At 42.9% G+C, this 7,328-nt stretch overlaps 1 protein-coding gene across 2 annotated transcripts in view; it reads left to right on the top strand.

Annotated features, from left to right (window-relative positions):
• gli3 (GLI family zinc finger 3) overlaps positions 1 to 7,328 on the top strand; it is a 127,428-nt gene that overhangs the window by 25,431 nt on the left and 94,669 nt on the right. The window lies entirely within an intron of this gene.

Raw genomic sequence — 7,328 nt, forward strand, 5'->3', positions numbered from 1 at the left:
CCAGTAGCCACTCAAATGAATATAGAGTGGCAGTACGAACTTCCTAAACAGCTATTAGGCCAGAACTGGCTGAAGCAGAGTACATGTCAGCAATGGTTCTGGTGCTAGCATTTTTCAGGAAGGTGTCACTGCTAAACACAGAAGCAATTGGTGAAAAGTACTTCCTCTGGGAAAGACAAGCGAGCGAAGAGCAGGAAGTTTATAGAAACAATAGCTCTGTTGATGGCTCTATGCGTTAAAAAGACACTTATAAACAGAAAAGGAAAGAAATCCAAAGGGGCCATATTGAATGTCCGCAATAGCTTTTTATTTGACATGTTTTTTGGGGAAAAAAACTAAAATAGTAGAAAGCAGCACAAGCTCTTTTACAGAAAAAAACTTGGAGCACAGAAGAGCTTTGCTCCAAAATACTTTCTCATGTCAAATCAACACTTCAAGCAACATTTGGGAAATTTTAAAATGTATCTTTTTTTGTTTGGACTTGAGTTTTGGCTTTATCAGGTCACCACCGTAATTGAATCAGCGCATCTGAACAACGTGCCATCTGTGTTCCCCTTATGTAATGAAGACCAACACACAAAGACATGATTAAAAGGTTAACACTTGTGCAAATTCATCTACGCCTTTGTTCTGTGTCATTACGGTTCTCGTACAACATTCTTTGGTAGCAGCTTTGGCGTGCTTGTACAGTGAAGTCTTCAACACATGCCATTAAAGGGGCGCAGAGCTTCATTAAGCCTGTCGTCATTCAGCCTTTCATTTTCAAATCTTTGGCTGGAAAGAGAAGTATTAAATAGCAATTTTTTTTTGTGGAAAGCCTTGGAGGATCAAGCCAAAGTCATAACAAAACCAGGGTTGAGATCACCACATCCTAAGCTGCAGCTGTGCTCATTAGTCGGGAGAGGATTTGGAAGGTTTTTGGATATGGAGAACATGCTGCAGGAGTTGGAGCTGAAGGCTTTGACGGAGTGCTTTCTGACTCACCGCCATCATCCAATGGATGTGTGAGAGGGGGAAACAAACAGTCCGGGAAAGAGTAAATAAGTTGCTGCGACTTTGCCTCCAGATGGGACTTATCACAGGAAGTGGGTAAGGTAATGCATCCTGAAACATCCTGGGAACGCGTTCATTCTTACCCACTCCCAGATGGCCGACACAGTTTTATTCATTAATGGGGCAGCGTGGAAGAAAAGTTAGTTGCGGAAAAAGCATGGCTGCAATTTGGATATGTGATAGCGGATTTTTCTTAGTAATGTCCTTGTAATTACGGCACCTAACGACACATGTTTTGTCTTGAAAACCTAGCAAGGGGAGCCTGTTGTAGAGTGTCTTATTCCTTAAGTCTACAATAGTTTCCTAATACACTTGAGAATGGGGGAGACTCACACTCATTAGCAGAGACTGGTCCATTTTTAAAATCTTAATCTCTGTCACAGAATCATAATATTGCTTACACTTTCTTTGTGTGGTTATAATTACAGCACATTCCCAAATTCACCCCCCAGAACTCTTAACCTCTTATCAGGTGTAACCCTACACTGGCCTCCACTTTAACCCTCACAGCCCCCCCGCCCTGCTGCCTCCGTCCAAACAAAAGGTAATTGTGAGCATCTGTGGAACCCCTGCGACTGCTTTGCGTTTCCTCCCTGATCTTAGCCAAGCAGAAGCTCCTCCGGTGTGCGCAGCAGTACAAAAAGTTGCAAAATGTGGAAAAAATAACTGTGAAAAAGGCAGCTGGAGGGAGGGATTTGTAGATTGGTAGTTGGAATTGCTCTCCAGCAGATATTACTTTTCTTGGATCAGATGTTTTTGGTGCTTTTCCCTGTTTTCTTTAACTCGGTTTTGCCCAGGTTGAGTAATCGTTGAGTCCTGAAACAGAGTTCCCACATGGTTGGGTAAATGGTGGCTTCATCCTGGGTGCCATTCATCTCTTCGGCCCCCCCCTCCTCCTCTCCTACTGACAGCTCAAAAGAGCCGACCGGGCCACGACAGTGCCGTGATTGGGGCTCTTTAGGAGGGGCTGCTCTCCCCTAGAGTTCTCATCATTCAGCAGGCAGGTGGACCACAAAGTCCACTAATTCTTTGTTCAGTTCTGTTCCTTGGCAGAATAAATTCTGTCATTAGGGGGATAATTTGTGGTTTTAAAAAGTAGAGATAAGATTTGATCATTTGCAAACTTTGTAGAAAATTGTCAGGGTCTTGTTTCAGCAACATGACCTTTACATCCAATGTTATGATGGTTACAGTTGCAGCAATAAGTGTTTGTTTCATAACAATAACCCACCGACAGCATTTTGAAACAATTGCAATTTTCCGTAAGCGGTATTTGAGACATTTTAGTTGTTAGTAATCAACAGGAAACATTTAAAGAAAAGAAGTGGAAGAAACCATTCAGGAAAAGTTCAAAGGTCAGGAATAAAACCATAAACTACTCTTGTTAAGGTGTGTGCATCAGACACTTGCTGTACCACTACGACATGCGTCATCATGGGTTTCACCATTATTTTTAAAACAAAGACAAAATGTTTGTACTGTCATTAAATTTTAAACTTAATGAAATGATGCAAGCACTTAGCACAGCTAATGCAATTAGCACAGTGAGCACACTTAGCTCTGTTAGCATAACTAGCATCACTTAAGCAGGATTCTGCCTAGATCATATCACCAGAGATTTTCAAATGTTTGTTCACATTTCCAGTCCACCAAGGTGCATAACAGACAGAGGTTTAAGAAAATCTACCATCCCTCCTCAGCCTTCCTGTTATCTGCTGAACGTCCCGCTCTCTCTCACTCTATTGCAGCTTGAATGAATGGCAGACAAAAATAATCATTAAAATGGTCTAAATACAACACTTGCTCTCTTTTACAACCTTTGATTTTGCTTTAAAACGCTTTGTTGATACTGAAAATGGCTAACTTTGAATCGTCTTTCAGTAATATCAGCCACACAGAAGAGCACTGTTGCCAGAGCACCCTAGCAGCCCTTACTGTGGTGCGTTCATGAACTGGCCAGTCACTAGTGAGGGCTGTTTTTGTAATTGCAACCTGGTAGCACTTACACATGGAGTGCTCACTGATTGGCAAAAGACTGGATTTTTGCCCGGTTTGGATTTCAGGGTTAATCGAGCTTAAAGTCTTGTGATTCTTTTCCTCAGTTGATTTCTGCTTTAGATTACATGCTTTTTAATTTCTTTTTTTTTTTTGCTTTAAAAGAGCAAGAGTAAAAGTCTCAGATGCAAGCAAGTGAAGCTCTGAAGGCCATCTTGTCATAGCCTTATGTTTCCAGAGAAATCCCTGGGCCAATACATAGCATGGCTGAAGCGTTTTAAGGAGTAAAATAAGCACATGAATACATTGTAAAAAAAAAAAATCTCTTCAAAGAGGGGAGAAGAGGTACACAGAGGGGAGGGGCAGAGGGTTAGATAGAGGAAGAGTGAGGGCCCACCGTCTTTTTAGGCAGCCATTTAAATGATCAACAGTAAATAGAGGGGAATGTCATCTGACAGAAATAAAGTTCCCGTTAACAGCGGGGATGGAAAGTAATTTACAGATACGCTGTCCCCGCCATCTTTGTGCCTCCCAGATAAGGTTTCATTTCAGAAACGGATAGGAGACATTTTCACTTACGGGCCCCCATTCTGGGACACCTGTGATAACAGCTTGTGGACCCCTAATTGAAAATGGGTTTCAAAATGGATTTTCACTTTTCTTCCTCCTTCCTCTCCCCCCTCTCATCCATTCCCTCCCTCCCCTTCCTTCCCTCTCTCATGACGAACTAACCCCCTCTCTGCCCCCCTCACCCCCTCTTTTTTTTTTTTCCCTTGGCGTTGGCCGCATTGGAAGAACAGGGAGGGAGGGAGCGGAGTGCAAATGAAGCATCGGGTACAGATCATCCCTCAGCCTGTGTCACGGCGATGACGGCCCCATGATCCGTCTTATTAATGAAATCATTGATCACTTGATGGGGCTCATAATCAACTGTTTCTGCACCATGGCCTGCCTCATCTCCTCCCTCTTCACCTCTGCTCTCCACCTTTTAGTTCCTGCTGACCCTCCTTACTTTAAAAAATAGAACTAAAACTTTCAAATTTTGCAAAATTTTTTTGAATAGAAAAGCTGTTGGTTGCTTTAAGAATTTTGCCTGAAACTACTGTCATCTGTATTTGGTCTTTATTTTATGGGGGACCAGAGAGGGAGGCAAGACCCCCCTCATGTTACTCTACTATGCCTCTTGGGGCTAATGAGAGAGAACTGATGGATGGATAAAAGACCTCTTGGGAACGCCGGCTGGCCTTATGGGTCAAACAGTCCAGTAGTGGAGGTGTTATAGTGCCTGACAGTAAACCCTACACAGGAAAACAGGCTTTTATAGTCAACAGACCTGTTTATGCTGTACACCACATACTTCTTCACTGCAATGTCACCATCTCTATTCTAATGCAAACTATTTTTGAGATATATACATTGGCCTTCCTAGTATCCATCTCCATGTTAGAGCCATACATTTTAATGTGTTTTATTTTTTATGATATACCAAGGAAAAGTAGAGTTTAAACAATAAAATGATGCAAAAGGATACGTGGTGGTGCCACATCTCTCTTCAACAGAGTCAGGGAAGTAGATCGGAGTTGATAAGGAAGACCTTCTAGTTCTGCAACTTTTAGATGTCTCTCTTGTTCAAAATTAGCTCTTTAGCAGAGTTCTGTAGAGCTCGACTGCATTGCTGGTGAGGCGGTTTAGCCATTTAATTCAAGTGGTGTAGGGCAAGGGACACATCTAAAAGTTGCAGGACTCTGGCCCTCTAGGAATACAGTTTGAGACCGCTCTTCTAGAGGATACAAAATACTTGAGACTGGGGCGAAGGTTCACCGTCCAGCTGGACAATGACCCTAAACCAGAGGTGCCCAACTCCATTCTTTGAAAGATACTGTCCTGCAAATCTTAAGGCCTGGACTTGAGATTTGCATCACATACATACAGCACTTGCTTCAGTGGAATGGTTTAATATGGTCCGTTTAAAGTCTGGACCTAAATCAAATCTGGAATCTATGGCAGGGCTTTAAAAACATTTGATTAAATATACTTTTCATCCGTTCTGAAACATTTTCCAAAATTTCAGGCTCTGCATTTGCAGGCCTGGTATATAAAAAAAAAAAAAAAGACTGTACAAAATTTCTACAAAGTTTTGTGTGATGTGGGGTGAATATGAATGTACACCACACATAAAATGCCAATAAATACATTGAGGAATGTGATTGAAACATGACAAAACATGAAAAAGCACAAAGAGTTTGAATTCTTCTGCAAAGGGCTGCATAGCAGAGGCTACCTGTTAGAGTATGGTTTGTAAAATCCCCACATGCACGCAAACTTCGCTGAGAAGCCATGGCCATTTCATGGACCTCTGCACTGAAGGCAATTTCCTGCACCAGCAGGGAGACAGACTTTGGCAGAGCCACCTCTCGGGGGCCCGAGGCGCAGGATTAGCTTAGCCTCGCTGCCACGCAGGGCGGAGGGGGAGCCTCAGCTGGCCAGCTCAACTCCAGCCCTGCCTAGCCTCTCATGTCTGGCGCCCTTCCGCCTGCCCAGATCCGCCTGCCGGGGCCCCCTTTGCTCCCTTCACCGCTGGAAGATGCGCATAAGCCACTTGCCTGAAGACTTCTGCGGACTGTGGAGATGCCGCCAAAGCTTAGCTGTGGTGGAATTGTACATTTGCTCTTTATTGCTTAGCTGCTCAGCCTACTTGTTGTTGGACATGTCTGGCTAAATGAAACTTCGAAAATACAAAGCATAATACCCATTTTTATTTTTCACTCAGTCATACAGAGATTACAGAGACTGGAAATATATTGCAACAGTGACATCGGATTGAGGCAAGCTAGTCTCATGCTAGTCAATCATATTACATGATGAACAGTATCTGAAACAGTATATGCCTTGTATACTTTAAGTTTTAGTCAAAGATGGGATTAAAATTCATATTTTCTTCGCAGGCAGTGAAAGATAGACACCAGCCTCCATGCAGTCTTGCAAGGATTAAGTGGATGGATCAATGTTGTCTTAGCTGGGGTTAGATATATCCACATTCCTAATTCAGGTTGAACTCTGCCAGGGCTCCCTCTTGTCAACAACCCTGTTTGTGTTCATGAATTAATCTTATTGTGTGAACTCCTCTGGATCGTTTGGTTTTTCCAAAAGATGTGAGTGTGTTGGCATTGAAGAGTCAGGTACACCAAGTCTAAGGATCTCAACTGGAGAAAAGGTGGACTCCTCCCCACAGGGTAGGGGTCTCCGCCTGAAGTGGTGGAGCTCAAGCGTCTTGTTTACAAGTGAATGACAGGATGGGATCTCGTCTCCAGTAATGTGGACGGTGCTTTGGTCTGTCATGGTGACGATCCAACCCGGTGACATGAGCTTCCTCTGTAAGGTGGCCCCGTTCTGCTCCATCAACTAGGCAGGGCTCAGAGTGGACCTTCTTGAAAGGAGGGGAAAACTGGGTAGAACCAGAACTCTCTGGATATGTTACATCCGACTCTTTGAGAGCCCCTAGAATGAGCCTGGACAGTGTTGTTTGGTGGAAATCCTTACATCCCTTTGACTTAACACCTCAGATAAGCATGAGACAATGGATGAATTGATGTTATCTTAGCTTGTTTTCTAGCACAGTTGAAGCACAGTCTGTGACACTAATAGAGAGCTGATTAAGTTAAAATTTATGTTTTGAGAATATATATCAAAGGATTGACGCTCTAAGAGTTATTTTCACTATGCCAATAACTCCTCAGAGGAACTTGGGGTAGATTTCAAAGACAGACTAAGAACCAAAAATGCCTGAGGGTCTAAGGTCACTTGGGTCAAAAGCTACAACCATCTTCTTTACAACACGAGCTGATAGATCATCTGTTCAATCTACCATCATGCTCCTGCAAACTCTGCTGTTCTGCTGCATCCTGGTGCCCTCAGTGGGGCTCAGGGGCCACCAGAGGCCCCATAAACCCGTAAACCAATACAGCAGGGAAACAGCAGTTGATTATTCTACCATTCTGTCCATTTGTTGACAGGCATCAGTAGCTTCCCTCCCACTAGGGGGGACAAAGCAGGAGTGTCCTGATCCTGCCTGGAGGATTTATTTTGTTGTCTTTTTCTCGGCGCCCTCCCCGTTGTCTTCGATTGCCCTCTGCTTCTTAGTGCTAGTGGGGTTCTCAGATAAATGGACTTAGAAGATGAAGCAACAATACATTTCCCCGAGATCTTTTTTTTTTTTTTTTTTTTTTTTTTTTTTTTTTTTTTTTATTTTAAAAAAAAATTTTTTTTTTTTTAAAAAAAAA

The sequence above is a fragment of the Poecilia latipinna genome, unplaced genomic scaffold (genome assembly GCF_001443285.1).
Source record: "Poecilia latipinna isolate Pla-1442-1.1 unplaced genomic scaffold, P_latipinna-1.0 Scaffold953, whole genome shotgun sequence".
Taxonomy (NCBI): Eukaryota; Metazoa; Chordata; class Actinopteri; order Cyprinodontiformes; family Poeciliidae; genus Poecilia; species Poecilia latipinna.